Below are 18574 nucleotides of genomic sequence, written 5' to 3' on the forward strand. Positions count from 1 at the left end.
CCCCAAGCCCCACAATCTGATTGTTTATTTGTTTATAATACCTGTATACCACTTAATATAATAAAATCTCAAAGCAGTTTGCATACAAAAATATTAAACGTCACTGTTAAAATACATGGTTAATAAACAATTTCAACTACTACAACAAGGATAAATAAAAAGAAAGAAAGAAAGAAAGAAAAGAAACAATAAAATAGAGGAGCGGCATGATAATCAGTTACAAGCCAGGGAAAGTTTGTGTACATTTTCAGGAGACATTTAAAATGCACCACTTTTTACTCCTCCTGAACCACGCCACGGAAGGGTGTTCCAGAGAGTGGGTGCTTCTACAGAAAAGTCCTGCTAAAGGAAAAGGTAAACTTTTCCGGGTTTAGCTGTCTGGATTACTGAGAATGGGCCTATTACCAGACAGACAACTAATGGGTGGTCAGGGACTTACTCTGATAGGCAGAAACTCTCTCTCCTGCCTTTGGAAGATGATACCCTTTTAACAAGTGGAAGGGGCAGAGAAACAGTTTGTAGCAAGTTTAAATTGGAACACAGAGCAGAGAATTTAAAACTGGAATTGGCTAAACCTGAAGCACTTTGGATACTATTGCCATACCCTCTAACTTAGGAATCCATTTGCTCTCAATATGCTCTGATTGTACAGTTGTAAATAAGCAGAGACACACCAGTGCCTGCTCTCATCCATCATTCAATATTCTAGCATGCACCAACAAAGCTATAAGATCAAGTCCCCAACTAATACAGATGATATATAGGAAATTTCTAGTGGTAAGTAAACTGTTGTATGCACATAATTAGATGTATGAGGGTACGTTGTAGGTACATAATTAACCGGATTCCACAAGGTAGATCTGATCATGTCTCCCCAGAACTGGAATCAGCTGAGGGAGAAAAGGGTCTAGCACATGCAGTTTTCATTGCTAAACCAGGATTATGCACACAGTACTGACAGCTTTGAAAGCTCTAATTACCTGTTTGGGGGTCTGTAGGAACTTAATGTAGGATGTCTTCCTCCCATCCTCCCATGAAAGATTGACTCTTTCAAAATTAACCATCAGCGGCAACCATCAGTTCAGGGAGTGAACCATGCACAGCCCTCTGCTTTCCTCACAGGTTTGTAGATCATGTTCATAGTGAATAAATAGGTACTGCATGTATTAAATAAGAATATTAAGTATGTACAGTGTTGGAGGATATATCGGTACAAACCTGCCAGTATTTCTATGGTTGACTTTACAAGGGAGAAGGGGAGAGAGGACTCACAAAAGGGGATACTTGAACCCCTCACAAGGAAGATCACAGAGATCAGGCTCTGAGTAGGCCACTGAGTCTGAGCCATTCCATATAATTCAAGGTACTGTCATTGCGCAATGCACTGAGACTGCAATGATGTCTTCTGATTTCGAGAATGCAAGGAGGACGTGTGCCAATTATGACATCTTACTGCTATTCCGGGTTATTTTGTAGGGCTGAAATTGACTCAGATTTATTGTTCACAAGACCTTAGAATAAAAATCTACTTCTTCTTCCCCCTCCCTCCCTCCCTCTTAAAATAAAATAATTGCATGTGACTCTTTTATAGCCTTTAAGCTCCTTGGAGCTTGTTCTCTTCAAAGTTGCCATTTTAGAGCTGTTAAAACAATTGAGTAATGGTGTGAGATCACAGAATAGCATCGCTCATGCTGCCTATGCTACCTTGCTTTAACTTATGGTTGGTCGCTGTTTTTTACCCCTTTTATTAAAGGTTAGAGAACAAAACAGGCAGGATTATAGGCAAGATCTCCAGAATGGCAGAATATCTTGTGGATTGATCCCTTCATGGAAAAGTGATGGTAAGCCTTACTTGTGTAAATGTGAGCTTTCTTTCTCCACCTTGTCTTCAGCTGAGCTGGTATCAGCCTAAAAAGGAGATTTGGAAGGACTATCATCATCACCATCATGGATCTGCATATGAACAAAGGCAGTGGTAATACCTGATTGTTTGTTGTTGTTGCTGAGATCATGTGTGGCATCATTTGTTAAATGCCATCTTCAGTTTATGGCAAAATTCGATTGTAGCACTGATTGTGGGGGTGCTGCTTAAAATGGCAGCCCTTTGTCCATTTCCCTCCTTTGTAAAGGAACATTTTGTAAAGGAAAGGTGTGACACAATTGCTCTCCTCAGCATTCAATTCTGAATGAGTGAAAGGGCCTGCAGGAACACATGGGGCCAATGATGCCCCCTCAATGATGCCCCACATGCTGGCAATGCTCCCAAACTGATGCATGATTTTCTGAAGGGGGGGCACCTTCATCACGTACTTTTAAAATTAATTTGTATTGTGAAATTTCAACAAAACAGAAAGGAGGAAAAGGAAAAAATGTAGCTACATAAATCTGAATATATCAGCTTCAGTGCAGGCATATGTAGTGTGTGTGTGTGTCTACATCTATCTATCTATCTATCTATCTATCTATCTATCTATCTATCTATGGCTTTCTAAGAATTATACATAAACTTCCATTTGCAGGTGATGTCTATATACTGCCTATTCAAATGTTGAAAGCATTGAAAGCACTTGTAATGTTTCCAACACAGGGACTGGAAGCCTCAGGGGCTAGCAGGCTTCTGGTCCCTGTGTCGCAAACCCTATGTGCAGGGCAGCTGGCCCCCTTCAGACTCAGCCAACTGTGTGTCAGCTCAGGAGAACTGCTGGTGCTTGTAGCACCATCAGAGGGGTGGAGCCAGCCCTGCACAAATGCACAGACCCCTTCCATGTGTTCCAAGCGGAACACCTGAAGTGGGCTAATGTCTCACATGTAATGTGTCACAGCCCTTCTGCTTCCACCCCTGGAAGCCAATCATGTAGAACAGAGATGGGGGAGACAAGATGATGTCACATTGCAAGTTTTCTTATACCAAGACAGAGGACTGGCACATCTTTCTTGATATTTTCTTTACTGGCTTCAGCTCCCATGATTTCAGACAGGAGTTTTTCATGGAAATGTCAGGGACTGAACCTGGGACCTTTTGCATGCAAGGCCCTTGACAATGTTTTTATGATCAGTATCATGTCTAGTTCTGCACTTAACCTTCAAGCTTTGCACAGATTTATGGGCCCCAGAAGAAGCAGCGGGTAGGGAGGAGAAGGGGCTGGAATTACCCCTCAGATTGGCGGGGGGGGGATGAGCCCCTCCCTGGGATTTGCTCAAGGTTGTATTCAGAGTTGATTGATGATCTATAATTTTTTACTTTGAACAATTACACATTCTTGGATATCTTTTTTCTTTCTTTAATTAAAATGTATGTACAATTGTAATAAACTCATTTCAGCAGTACTGAATGTGACAGTGTATAACTTTATTATTTGCCCATTAAATAAGCAGATCTAAAAATGCACCTGAAAACTAGGAAACAAGCCATAACCACTTTGATCACCCCTCCTCCAAAAAGAAATTCCGATAGTCCCTGCACAGAGTAAAGGCAGGCAGAGACCCAAGACTTACCTCCCATAGCCATCCGACTTGCAGCTGAACCTATAAACAGCCTCTATTGAAATGTATTGTCCCTGTAGCAGTGCAAGGTGAGATGAAAACTCTCTATAAGGGGATTGATCTGGGATTGCCATTCACACGTGTAAATCATCACCATTCACACATGCAAATCATCACTTGAAGTTGCAGCTGTCAAATGAACAACATACTTATCTGCTATTTTATGGTGGAATTTCCCTCTGAAATGGATAGAAAAAAATATTTAAAGTCTACCAGCATTCAAGTCAGGGGTAGGAAAAATGACCCAACTTCCGACGTTTTTTGCATTCTTGAACAAACTGATAGGATAAGATATCCATCACTTTTGTGTACACAGAGACACTGGGGTATTATAAGCCAGGAATATGTATATTAAGGTGATGTTCTGGCCATTGTGCACATTCTCCACACGTCATGGAGTCTGTGTACATAACCTGTCCATGAAGAGGGAACTGTGCCTACTTCAGTGTCAGTATAAATACTCTCTTAAGGAACGTCCATCTATCAACATTTTGTACAACCTCAGGGCAATAAACATAATCTCCTATAGGTTTGGGGGAATGTGCCTATCTAGATAACATTTTTATATGCTCTGGCATTGTGCATCATCTCTAACACGTCTTGGGGAATGTCCATCTCTCTCTTGTATTTTGTACATTCTCCAGGCAATATTCATATTCTACAGTCAATAGACATACTCTCCAAGAAACATGCCTTTTGGTTTCTGTCTTTATCTCAGAAGTGGGCAACCCATTGCTCGGAGGCGATTTTATGCAGCCCACGGCATCGCCTCCTACTGAACCGCTGAGCAGTGGGGGAAAAGGTGTGTGGTTGCATGCTCCTTTTCCCCACCATTCATTTGTTCCTTGTCAATCACCTAATCAGTGTGTGGAGGAGAGGGGAGGTTTTACTCTTCCCTCCCCCCTGAAATGCTGATGAAAATAACCCCCGTGCTTCTTAATGGCAGTGCCTAGGGTGGGAGGTGGGGATCTTTACTGGGATTGTGGAGAAGCAAAGAGTAAGATGATTAAACACTCAAAGCTTGTTTTAAAAATAAAAGCAGAAATAGATGGAGCTTCGCAGATCTCTGCAGGGTTCCATCATTGACACAGAATTGGCCTTGTACCCACCAGTCTGATATCATGAGATGACGGGATCAGAATAGGCCTTTTTGATCATAGTATTCAGACAGGTTTGTATGGGAGAAGGTAACTTCATCCTAAGTCACTGGGGGCTATAACACACTATGAAATAATAGACAGTGACCTATTCTGTGAAAGTGATTTCATTTCAAAAATTGAAGGGAAATACTGATGTGACATTTGCAGTAAGCATACCTTGAAATGGGGAGAACAAATTAAATATCTCAAGCAGGAATAGAAATCATGAAATGGATTAGAAGAGATCTACTTTGCTATGTGGCAATTCATGGTACATGCTAACAGTTTCTAAAAATATAATATTTGCTGTTGAGATGTAATCACCCATTCCCTGCCCAATTCCTACCTTTCCCTGGATTTGATGGCTTTGCACTAGAAAATAACCCCTGCTACTTCCACATGGGTCCAATCCAGGCCCATTTTTCATGATGTCCCAAAACACTAACAGATGAAAGAAATGTTATTCTTTCATCTTTCATCTTTCAAGGAGGAGAAAATGCTATGTATGTCTCATGAATACAAGGCAATAAATATCCTTGCCCTGAGATGTGCTGGGGTGTGGAGTAGCTTCCCAAGGGAAGAATCAAAGCTGTAAATTAAGCACAGAAGCCACATCTCCACAGTGGAAAATCCTCTATCAACCAAGTGGCTGAGAGGTTATTTTATTTTGGTATAAAAATAACATTTTAAAAAGAGATCAAAATAAGGGGAGAAATAATAATCTTTTGAGAACACCTCTCCTCCTGCCCCGTGACAAAAAACCCAAATGCTGATGTTAATCTTTAAAGTGTAAAATGGTTTGGGACCACAGGTCCCTGAAGGAGTGCCTTAACCCATATCAGCCTGCCACACTTTGAGGTCAGCTTCCAAAGCGCTGTTCCCATGCCCGCCACTGAGGACAAGCCCCAGGCTTGTGGAAGACATGGCCAACTGATGTGCATCAGCCCCCGGCCTGTCCTCATCATTACAGGCCTTTGGAAGAGCTCTTATGGCACACTTGTGTTCTCAGCCCTTTTCTTAAGATAAGCTTTAGGGAGCCACTGAACTGCACTGGTTTTAGCTACTCTTTAAATACCTACTGGAGTTTGTATTTCACTGGACAGTATGTTTTAATTTGGGGGTGGGTTTTTTTATGAATGGATGGCTTTCTTCAATTGTTATTGTGACCTGTGTTTATATCAGTTTTTGGAAGCAATGTTGAGAGGGTTTTACCCCTAAGGGGAGCATATATATATTTTTAACTGCCCCATTTCCAGCAGATGAAAGTCCATTTAAGGCCCTCCAAATGCTTTGGCCTACAAATCCCATAATCCCTCACCACTGGCTATCCTGGCTAGGGCTGATGGGAGTTGTGGCCCTCCAGACGTTTTGGCCCACAAGTTGCCCACCCCTGAGATATCTCTATGTCCAGGTCTTCCATCATGAATTTTCTTTTCTTCCACTCCTCCTCCTCCTCCTCCTCCTCCTCACTACATAGTTGGCATTTTTAAATGGGTGGGCACACAAAAAATTAAAGGATGTCATTGATGGGGTTGCACTTCCCCTTAAGGATCCAGTTTCCAGCTTGGCGGCCCTTTTGGATCCAGCCCTTATTTTCAACACCCAAATGGCTTTTTGTCAGCTTAGGCTGGTGAAAACTTCATCTAACACAGAATGAGGCAGCAAGAAGACATCTCGCCAGCACTGCCACACTTTGAGGTCAGCTCCCAAAGTGCTGTTCACATGCCCACCACTGGTTTCCAATTTGTTTACAGGTATAATGCAGGGAGCTGATTTTGCCCTATGAAATCCTACATAGCTTGGGACCACAGTGATACCTAAAGGACCACGTGTTCTCATATGAACCTCCCTGCTATTAAAATCTGTGTCATAGGCCTTTCTCTGGGTGCTGCCATCTTGGGGATAAGGCAAGTGGTAGCTGGAGATAGGGCATTTAAAGTGGTGGTGTCCCAGTTATGAAAAATTCTTCCTAGAGACACTTAGCTGGGGCCAACTTTACAAGCTTTTTGGCACCACCACGGGAAGACAATTTTATTATCCTGAGCTTTTCATGGAAAAATTACTATTATTTTTAATTCTGGCTGTTTCTCTTCTTTTATTACTGTTTTTATTGATAGTTTTTATTTGTTTTGTAATTTTAATATTTAATTGTTTAATTTTAATGTTTATTACTTAATTTTAATGTCTTTGTTGTTCCTGCCTTGGACACGTTTGCTGAAAGGCAGCACTGGAATAAAATAAGAGGGGAGCCAGAAAGAGCAGGATAAAAGTCCCGGTGGCTGTGCAGGTATATCAGCGACGTCCTTACGGCCTGGAATTCACCTGCTTTTCAGTTCATGGGACCATTTTTTTAAAGTAATACAAAATTCAACAGCCAGATGATTGATTATCAGCTGATGGGCAGCCATAAAATGTTTATGCTGCTGGGTGAATGCATTATTCACTCTGACACTGCTTGTCGGAAGGCCACAGAGCCGGTCAGTAGTGAGCTATGAGAAACCAAGGATGGGATTATGTGCCTGGAATCACAGAGTTCTAATCCAGTTTGAAAATAATACCCTTTTGGTCAGGTACTGATCTCCTGGTATCTTATGTTATGCTGCTGTACCAAGCACCAAGGACAGTGATGAAATAATAAACTGGCTAGAGCTGAAACCCTGTGCATACTTACTTGAGAGAAAGCCCTATTGAGGAAAGTAGAGCTTACTTTCTGTAAACATATGGAATGCCTTCTCCCCTTGTGTTCAGAAGATGTGAACTGTGGTGTGCCTTAGGTACCAATTAAAGACCCATCTCTTTACTTTGGCTTTCTCTGAATGATTGCGTTGTCCAGTTTGCTCGCTAATTATGGTGCTGTGAGTATTTGCTTTTAAAGTTTTATGTTATATAAAAATGTTTGCATTTATTATGATGTATTTTAATCTCCCTGTAAACTGCTAGAGATATTTTTTAATATATGGTAAGTAGCATATACATCTAGTTTAATAGTAGTAGTAGTAGTATAGGATTTATTTATTTAAAACATCTTTTGCCCCCTCTTCAGCCAAAAAGACTCCCAGAGTGGCTTACATACAATCATTGGCCTGTAAGGCTTGTAAAATAATTTGGAGATTAACAGTACAGACCTAATGATGTTTACTTGCAAGTAAGTCCCACTGAGTTTAATGGGCCTTGCTCTTGGGTAAGTACATAGGATTGCTCTGTAAAAGCAGTCATTTATGTTATGTTCTCCTCCTTATAGAGAACCTGTGTGTTAAAATGGGGGCTGGTTTCTGTCTCTTTCCTACAACAAACCCTCCTCAGTGTCTCCTCAGAAGTAACTCCCATTGTGCTGAATGAGGCTTGCCTTTGAATGCCCACATTAGAACTTATAGAGATTCCCCCTCAATTGAAATGGCATATTTTAAAGCCCAATTCCTTAAGTTCAATTAAGCACGATCTTGATCTGGAGGCTTGGATTCATTGCCTTAGGAAGTAAGTACTTCACAGCTTCCTTATAGATATCCTGCTGGTTACAATGAGGGATGGTTTCTGTCTTTGTGTTTACTGCTATCTTTCCCGCAACAAACCCATTACTGTCTCATCAGAAGTAACTCCCATTGTGGTCAATGAGGTCCTGTGGGTTACAATGGGGGCTGGTTTCCCTCTTTGTATTCTCCCCCCCTTTCCCAGCATAAGCATACGTGTGTCTACTCGGAAGTAACTCCCATTGTGCTCAGTGAGGCTTGCTCCTGATATGCAGGTGCATCTGGACTTTCAGGGGAAAGGAGAAAGGCGTAGGAAGGGAGGGAGGAAGCCTCTCTTATTGGTTGAGCAGCCCCTGCCAGTCAGATGATGTTCACTCCAACCCCCAGGAAGTATGTTCTGTGAAGCATTTTTACTGGTCCGGAGAATCTGCTCATGGAACCCTGATCACAGCAAAGCCAATTCCTTTAAAAAAAATCCAGTACTCCTCCATCAGCTCCTCCTTCCGTTGTCATGGAAACACGGCCCTGTTCTCTTTGGGCTGATTCACATGAGCATAGTCCTCACTTGATGACTTGCTGCTGAACGTTCAAACTGTTTGAAATGAAGAGTGTTGCATTTGAGTTGATGTTGGGATGTGCAAAGGTTCTGCCTGTAGTGTCTGGGTTCGATAATTTCGCACACCCTCCTCGCCATGGCAAGAGGGAAGCCAGGCTCTGGCAAGTGAGATGAGCATGATCCTCAAGCTCCAGGCAAAAGCAAGCTTCCACTTCTTCAGCTTGGGGTGCGGGCACCCTGACCTCAGAACCTGCAGTTTGGAGCTGAAGTGGGAGGCAGAGCTACATTGGTTTGCTCTGTGTCTGTGCCTAAGGGGTGCTCAGAGTACCCCTGGGAGGGACACAGAAGGAAACCTATCCATCTCCCAGCTCCAGCCCCAAGCTGGATGCCAGCTGGCCACCCACATGGTAAACTGAATTTCCACAATTTTAGAACTTCTGAGCAATCTAAAGTACTGTTGGATTGGGAACCAATAAGGTAATATACACGCAAGACTCAAAATATACCTTTCTCTGTACGCGTTACCTGAGTCTTTTATTATTTTTTTCCCAGCCATGACCCTTGTGTAGATTTCCTTTTTTCTCTCACTATGCAATTAATTGCCTTGATAAAATAAAATACAATATTCCTACGGGAGAAAAAAATAATGGTTTAAAACATTGCTCACAGTAAGGATAGCCTCTTTCTCAGTTATATTTAGAATGAGGGCGACTGTGTCAGTGGCAAAGAAGACAAGAAAGCAAATTGGCAAAGCTTGCTTTGATTTTTGGGATGGTCTCCAGTCTCCTGGCTGAACTTGTCATTTTAATGAGTGTTTCTCATTTGGTCAGCAGCAAGCCGTGGCCGCAGGGTAGTAATGCTGCCCAGGTTTCATTACTGGAACTTACAACAATGAAGCCAAATGACACTATCTTTCAGTTTCCCATGCCTTAGAACCCAGAGGGTCAAATTCTGAGATGGTGTGGAAAGTTGATGTCTAATACAAATTAGATTCTCTGCCTCTAAGCACAAGGCTATGTCTCAGGAGGAAGCCTTAGCAATGCATACATGCCAGATAACCACCCTGCAAAAGGGCCAGTGTTAAATTTCAAGCTTTGTTTCTGTGTTACAATCTCCAGCCCTCCCAGTGCGATCTGTGACTTCCAGCTTTTTTGCACATTCTTTACATGCCATTGTTTCTTTTAGAATTTATCTCTGCTGCATTCCTATATAAAATTATGGGAAATGCCAGAATCTGGAAAATGTTGACATTCACTGATAGCATCATGAGAGGCTACTGGGGATTGTCTGAATATCTATCAATTAATTTTCAGGAGTTGCCAAGGATTGGATCCAATGCTGGCTGTCTTCCAGTAGAACAGAAACCGCTGGCAGAATGGATTTCCCATTCCCTTTGCAGCCCCCCATGTGCTCCAGGATACCCCAGAATAGATTTTTTGGGGGTTCGATGGGCTGCAAGGGTGCTGTAGTGTGAGCTGAAGTCTGCTCACATGACATTGGATTTAACCCCAAGTGTTTTTGACCAAGAACCATAGTGCTGATTTCTTTCTAATTTTTGCAGTGTATTTGGTAAATGGCAACATTTAACTAAGGCAGGATGGCAAATATTCAAAACTTCAAGGCATATTGAAGCTTATGGCACAGAAGCAGCTAGGCGATATGGTACTACACACTAGTGTCATTGCAAATGCAGGAAGGAGATGTACAGGGTAACCTGGTCACAAGGTTTGTTCTGATATTTACTGGAAGGTCTGTAAAATTCACACAAGCCTTCAAGCAGTGGCCCATGTTTGCACAACTTACTAATTCAAGTTGACATCTCCCAGGATGTTTGCAATTTAACCTGTCATCATTAGACAAAAAAACCAAGGGGTTGTGCTGATTTTTGCAGTGGGGGGACCCTCACTGAAGAATTCAGCCTAAATTCTACCAACACCTGCATGAATAGTTTACTCTTGAAGACCTGTGCCTGCCACCCCAGCCATATATGTAAACTGTAGATGAATATATTTTTGGTAAGCATGTTTGACGTGTTTCTTGGATCCTAAGCTTTGGTCAGACAGAAATTTTTAAGGCGAGGCATTTCCTAACTTACTGATGGGGCAATGGGAAAACCTTCATCTGTTGAATCATTGTCCTCGTCTGTGTTGACCTGTTTACCTCCTTCATTCATTGAAGGGACATAGCTCAGTCATGGAGCACCTGCTTTGTATGCATAAGGTCCCAGGTTCAGTCCCTGGTATCTCCAGGTAGGAGATTCAGAATCCTGCCTGAAACCCTGGGGGGCTGCTGCCAGTCAGTGTCGACAATACTGGGCTAGATGGACCGGTGGTCTGACTCGGTATTAGGCAGCTTCCTAAGTTTGTCTTTCATACAGCCAGCACACTTTCCCACAGGCTGAAGAAGAACAGGGGCCTGTTCTTAACACCTGCCTTCTCATACCTGGCAGTGAAGTCCAACCACCGTTACACATTGCAGAAGGCTCCACGTATTTACTCTGATGGCGTTGTTCTTTTTTTCTGCAGTAGCCGGCCTCGTAATGCTTTAAAAGTCAAGAGGGTGTTTATCCTTAAAGATATTCTTGCACACACACCCTTTCCCCCGGGATGGTGAGAAGTCCCCAGGGGCAGTACAACTTGGATTTTGATTCCTTTGGAGGAGACAGCACTGCAGATTTCAGGTGCCTTTGTATTATTTGATTTATTTACAAATAAACGCATCAAAAGGCAAGCAACAGGGCACTTCTATAAGGCAGTGGATCTGCTACTCCACATCAGATCCCCCTGAGACAGGCCCTGCAAACCCTTCTGAGGCAGACTCTGGGAGGATCTCTGGAGCAGGACTCTCTGGAGCAGCACCCTCACTTGGAGGGTGTGCAGTGAGGTGCGGTGGGGAGGAAAGCAAGGGGGCATCCTGTTGCGTGAGCAGATATCCGCTCATGTGGTCTTGGATTTAACCCTCTGTCTCTTCCCAACCCCAGATTGTTACACAAACAAACACACACACACACTCCTAACCATTAGCTCCCATCAGCCAACCATTCTGGACTATTAACCGGAAACCTGGGTGGCACGTAGCTCAGTGGTAGAAGTATACCTGCTCTGCATGCAGAAGGTCTCAGTTTCGATCCCCAGCACATCCAGGCCAACTATGTGATAACATCCTAGAAAGGCACAATTGCCTTACGAGCTGCTGACAACAGGTAAAAATCTTACCTGTATGTGAAATGGCAGGCCGCGCACTCAAGTGCACCTTGATGTACCTGGATGTGTTCTTCGGAGATGGGACACACCTTCCCCCTCCCCCTGCCACTCAGAAATCTAACATCTAGACCAGGGGTAGGCAACCCAGTGCTCTTCAGGTGTTTTGGACTATAATTCCCATGAGCCCCAGCCAACATGTCCAATTGTCAGGGATTATGAGAGTTGTAGAACAAAATGTCTGGAGAGCCTGTGTGTGTGTGTGTGTGTGTGTGTTTGTTTGTGTGTGTGTGTGTGTGTGTGTACCCCTGTTCTAGATACTCTGGCGAGTGAGTTAAAGCTTGAAGAATGGCAGCTGTAGCACTTGTATTAATGTAATTTTAGGTATAACTTTTTTTTTTAAGCCACCCACTCAAATAGGAACAAATATGGACCGTGATTAACCAGGGACCAGGCAACAGGGACAGTGGGAGAGTACACGTGCCACCCCATAACCATGGAGGCTGGGGGCTCTGATGTCAGCGAGGCTGTGAATCCACTCTGGGTTGCAGGCAGAACTCTAAAGGAGCTACCTCAGGTGCTGAACCTGATCCCCAAAATAGATCCAGCACCTTGGATAGCCCCTCTGGAGTTCTGGCTGGTTGCGACTGAAACCCATTCACAGCCCTACGGACATAGGAGTCTCTAGCCTCCACTGGTCAATACACAATTAGTTACTGTTTTATTCATTTTATTATGTGTTTATTTACAATATTGGGTTTACTGCTTTTCAACAAAAGCAGTTTACATAGTGAAAACATTCAAAGCCGTTTACATAGTGAAAACATTCTAAAATGTCTTAACTCTAAACTTTCTCTGCTACAGTTTCACCTGCACTTTCCCCCGTGTGTTGTTGGTCCTACTGGACAATTCCTGGCTTGTGGAACTCTTGAGCCCTATTCAGGCATTCAAAATACGAGGACAATCAACATGCGTGTGTGTGGGGGCTTGCTAGCCCCACCCCCTCTGTGGTCGCTTTTGTCGCCCTCTACACATGGAGGGTGACTTTGTGAAGAGGAGAGCCTCCTTTGTCTGTGGGGGCTCTCCAGATTGTGCAGAGGGCTTTGGTGAAGGATGCTTTGGGAGGCACTGGAAGAACAGTACTGTAAAAATCCTCTCCACATGGGAAATAGCCCCCCTGCACTGGAATTGTATTCCAAGCACCAGGCCCAGGTAACACAAGATGTTCATGTCCAAAGAGGCCAGGGACTTATCCTCATCTGGCTACTGGATATATGGTATCAATAGCTCCTGGCTTCACACCTAGTTGTTTAGTCAACAGCTCAACACATTTATTTGTTTCCTGAGAATTTGAAGAACAACAAAAAATTGGGGAAAGGGGGCAAACCCCTCGATCCACTTTTGTTCATGCAGTTATCGAAAATGAGTTGGATCCAGACTTCTTTTTCCCTACCAGAAGGAGCATCCCCAAGCAATGTTCTGCCTAGAACACTCCTGCTGGCGGAAAGGCAGGATGCATTTTTGCAGATTCCCCTCTCCCTCTGCAGCCTCCATGACCACGTCCCCCATTGTTTCAGAGGGTATCCCAACCCTCTGGAGCAGATTTTTGGGGACATGGGAGACTGCAGAGGGAGGGTGGAATGGGCAAAGATCTCCTCTTCCCTTGTTCAAGGGAAAAGTTCCACTGGATCAAAATTCTGCTGATGAAAGGAGCTCTCCTGTCCATAGGGGGCTTTTACTGGATCCAACTCCACAGACAGGAAGTGTATGTGAAGGAGCCCATCTTTATCCCGCAAAGAATCCGGAAGCAGAAGCCCCGGTAAAATTGCGGGATGAAAAGCCCTTAGGGCATCTCTACACCTACAATTTATCGTACATTCATGATTGTCCACTCACAGAAGTTTGCGGGTCCATTACACGACATCTTAACCCTCCAGTGATTTTCCCACCATTTCCCCCTGCCTATCCTGTGTTATCCCCAAATGGAAAAAATGCAGTATTTTTTTCAGCCTGTGCAACAGGTGAGCCACGGTCTGCCTGTGGACTTCTCCCGTAGCACGAAAAACCCACTTTGTTTGCAGTAGTTGGGGGCGCGGTTATGGTGATGACGGCAGTGACGTCGCAGTGGTGGGCATGTCGGTATACTGACCTGCCGGTTTGCCGCCATGCCATGACTAAATGCAGTGCACCGACTTTTGCTCCTGACTTCGGCTACTCGCTCCACAACACAGAACGGCTAGCATGCCAACAGTTCACGGGGAAACTGGTGCTTGCGGGAGCGGGTTTCGGGCAGTTGGGTGGAGGTTGCTGTCCACCCACATTGCTTGTCAATCACAACCAAACCACCAGTAACCTGCTAGGGGAGGGAAAGGGGCAGGAACCAGGGAGGAAATTTCATGATGCCTCCAGTATGTGTAATGGCTTTTTGTGGAAAAGTATCCACCCAGTGAAAAGGTAAGGAACAGAATATAATGAGAGAGAAACGACTGCATAAAGGAGCCCGATGGAATCCTGCGATGAATCTGGATAGAGAAAGCCCCGGTATTAATGCAGATTTCTGCCCCTGTGTGATGAGCCCCTTAGACTGCATGCTACAATGTTGAAGCTGGAGGAACATGGGCTGATGAGCTTTTGCTGCTTCCATGCTATTCAGAAGGCTAATTAGACTGTTACTAGACAACAACCTCACGTGCCCACATTTTATCCTTCCCTCTTCTTCCCAAGTGAGGAGAAAGATGGGGGTGGTGGTGGGGAGAAAGACAGAAGTTGTTGTTGGTTTAATTTTAATTTAATTTAATTTAATTTTTTGCCCAGAAGCCTCTTAGTATAGGGAAAGGACTGGGGCCATGGCATGCCAGTCTCCATTGCCTCCTTGAAGTGGTCCTCAAACAGAACGGGTTGCTGCCATGTTACAGCATTGTGGGGGTGAATTTTGAAATGATATGCATATGCAAGATTTACTTGCTTGATTCAGAATTTCTCAGTTGCAGACTTGGGTCTAACGAATCCTCCCTTCCCAGGTCATAAGCTCTCAGGAGTCCAGACAAGGCAGGCACCCTTAAACACAGCATGGTCAAATTGAGCCTTATGCAGGCATTCAAAAGTGTAGAGGGGTGATGGGGTGGGCATGCTAGCCCTGCCCTCTCTGCCTCCCCTTGCAACCTTCCTGCATTGCGTAGGAAATTCTGAAGGGAGATTGTATCCATGTGTGCTTTTACACTCCTCCCCATGAGTAGAGTTCCCCATCACAGGCAGGACTATAACCACATTCAGCCAAATGCTGTTACCATCTCCCATCAGACCTTCCCACTCAACGAGGGAAGGTTGGGACGGGAGAGGGTGAAGTGTGTGTGGGGGGGGGGTTGCCAGTGCATGAGTCCCACAGCCCCTCCTCATGTAGACTTTTGAACACTTGCATGGGACAGTTGACTTACAGAAATTTGAACAAAGAGGGTGGGCAAATGAAGAGATGACTAGACAATGCTTCAGTTTATTTAGTTACTACTGAACAGACCCGGCTTCACATGGGTTTGCATAGCCCTTAGTTTGATACAGTGAAGACTTGAAGCAAAGTTATGCAGTTGTGAGAGTTGGACATGTTGTGCCCACCCCATCTGAATGAAACCATGTTTGCTGACGGCCCCTGCTATTTTGAACCACTATAGCCCCCTAAGTAAGGTGTCTGTCCATTCTATTTCCCTAAAGGGGGCATGTAACACTGTTCCTTGGCCTACTAATCTCCCCTGGCTTTAAACTCTATGGACTGCAAAGCTAGGTGCTGTTTAGGGAAGTCTGCCCCTAGTGGATGAAGATGTTACTTCAGCAACATGGATACATTTAAATGAATTAACATTCATTACTGCATTTTAAAAACAAAATAACCCCAAAGTGCACATCCCTAGGGCCTCCTTAGTATGCATGCCACATATAAGGTGTCTAGGTTTCACCGTCTTGGTGTTATGGTGCTGACAGACAGACACACACCCTCTTTCATTATTATAGATTTCCTGAAAAACTTGGGCGAGAGGTTCAAATATTTTTAACAACCCCTTTCCTCAATAGTTTGATGTGTGTGTGTGTGTGTGTGTGTGAGAGAGAGAGAGAGAGAGAGAGAGAGAATTAATAGTGGTGCTTCAAAGAACCTGTTCTCAAAAAAAGAATAATGAAAAATAATTTTAACATGTCTGGTTATTTCATGAAATAATGTCAGACAATCAGCAAAAATGGCTTTTTGACCTTTAATGTAATCATGATTGCCTTTTGGCAGTCTCATTTCTACGTTTTCTGGAGTTACAAGCTAATTATATTGTGGGGGATCAAAGGTCTGACAGTTGTCAAAGTACCCAGCTATGACCAGCGCTTAAACCTGGAGACCAGCCCTGCCTACAGATTCATGGCATCCTATATATAAAATCAAATACTGTAAATGTAAAGAGAATTTTAAAACAAGCATTATTTTTAGAGAAACATTGTCCACTTTTTATCACTTTTCCCCACTAATTTATTTATTTTTAAGCCACAAATGTTTTCTGGGCAAATGACATGCTAAAAGAATGAAAACCAGCACAAAGATGCAATACAAAACTTGTAAAGGATCCATCCCAGCACTCCACAGGCAAATTCAAACTATAAATTCTAGAATATAAGGTCTAAAATCCCCAGGGGGGGGGAGAATGTCTTTGCCTGGCACGGAAAAGATAACACTGTGGGCACCAGGCAAGCCTTTCTTTGCTGCTAGCAGCGGTGGGAAGAGAGTGATCCATACGAGGAGGGAGTGGAGGGAGGGAGTGGAGAGTACAGGCATTGTGGAATTTGGTGATAATGGTGGGGTCAGGGCACCCTTGGGGACTGGCGGTTGCGCCCCCCCCTTTAGGTACTCTGGCCCTAAGTCGTTTAGAGTTTTAAAGGTCAAAACCAACACTGAATTTGGCCTGGAAACAGACTAGAAGCCAGTACCGCTGATGGAACACTGGCGTTACATGATAATATCCATCAGTTCCAGTTAGTAGTCTAGCAGCTCTATTTTGGACTAACTGAGGTTTCCCAACTGTTTTCAAAAGTAGCCCCACACATTGCAGTAATCCAACAGGGAGGTTGCCAGAGCATGGATAACTGTCACCAGGGTAACTCTATCCAGGTTCCAGTTGCTATACCAGCCTAAGCTGATAAAAGATGTTCCTAGCCACTGTGGCCACTGTATGCCTCAACTGACAATGATGTATCTAGGAGCACCCCAAAGTGTGCACTTGCTCCTTCAGGGGAAGTGCAACCCCCTCCAAAACAGGTTGAACACCACTCAACTGTGCAGACAAACCCTTCACTAACAGAATCCCCATTTTGTCTGAAAACCTTCAGTTGATTGGCCCTCATCCAGTCCATTAGCCCGTTCAGGGAGAGATAAAACAGTGTGTCATTTGCGTATTGATGAACTCTCAACCCAAATGCCCAGATAACCTCCCCTGGCAGTTTCATATAGATGTTAAGTAAAAATAAAGATAAAACCAAGCCCTGTGGGATCCTGTGACATAATTGCCATGGAACAGAGCAGTAATCCCTCAACACAACCTTCTGGAAATGGTCTTCCAAGAAGAAACAGAACCAGTGTAAAACAGGGCCCCCAACCCAAACTTAGCAAGACCAGAAGAATAGTATCAAAAGCCACTGAGTCGACCAAGAGAACCAACAGGGTTACTCTTCCTCCATCTTTCTCTTGGCAAAGGTCATCCCAAGGACAACTAAAGTAGTTTCTGTCTCAAAATGGGGCCTAAAGATAGACTGAAATGGATCTACAGCAAAGGAGGAAAGAAGGAGGAAAGAAGCCTCTTTCAGACTGAGGACTGAATTTAGTTTTGGAGAAGCTCTTGGGGACCGCATTCCAGGGGTGGGTAGGGCCAAAGGCAAAAGGGGTGGGGCCAAAATGACCAAAAAAAAACAACACCCCACCCCATCATATTTTAGGTTACAGCACTTGCTGCCAGTAACTAAGTCTTAGCAGAAGTGTTTCAACCTTTTAGAATAGGGAAAAACTGCAAAAAAGCTGAAAAACCACTAAACAATTCATGGTTGGGGAAAGGGATGTGGCTATCTGGGGAACCCTGGAGAGCCGGATTAGGAACCCAGCAGGACCAAATTTAGCCCCTGGGCCTGAGGTTCTCCACCCCTGATCTAGAGAATCAACTGCATCCAAGAGTGCATGCAGTTGGTTGGCAACCACTCTCTTGAGCACCTTGCCCAAGAAGGGGAGGTTAGTAACCCTGGCTTATAATTGTCCACTTCTGGGTCCAGGTTAGGTTTCTTCAGGACAGGCCTGCTTTCTGTCTTTTTCAGAGGAGCTGGTACACTCCCTTTCTCAACATGGAAATTATAAATTATTACTGCTGGACCCAACCAGCCATCCCCTCCTTATTAGATGTAACAAGTCAAGATGAGCAAGGGTTGAACATGCAAATGACCAGTTGACCTCATCCAAGGACTTGTCTGCATCCTCAGGCCTCAGCAACTGGAACTCATCCATACAATTGTACCAGATGGTGCTCAGTATATAATGGAACTGCATTAACTGTGTAATCCTAGCCATGCCAGATGTGGGCGATTTTACCTTTGCAGCGTCTTGCAAATTTGTCACAGAAGGCCATCGAGGGAATGAGCACTTCCCTTTCAGGATGAGAC

This window comes from Heloderma suspectum, chromosome 1 (assembly GCF_057233095.1).
Source record: "Heloderma suspectum isolate Gila_16-S chromosome 1, 16-S_ref, whole genome shotgun sequence".
In the NCBI taxonomy this organism is placed as follows: Eukaryota; Metazoa; Chordata; class Lepidosauria; order Squamata; family Helodermatidae; genus Heloderma; species Heloderma suspectum.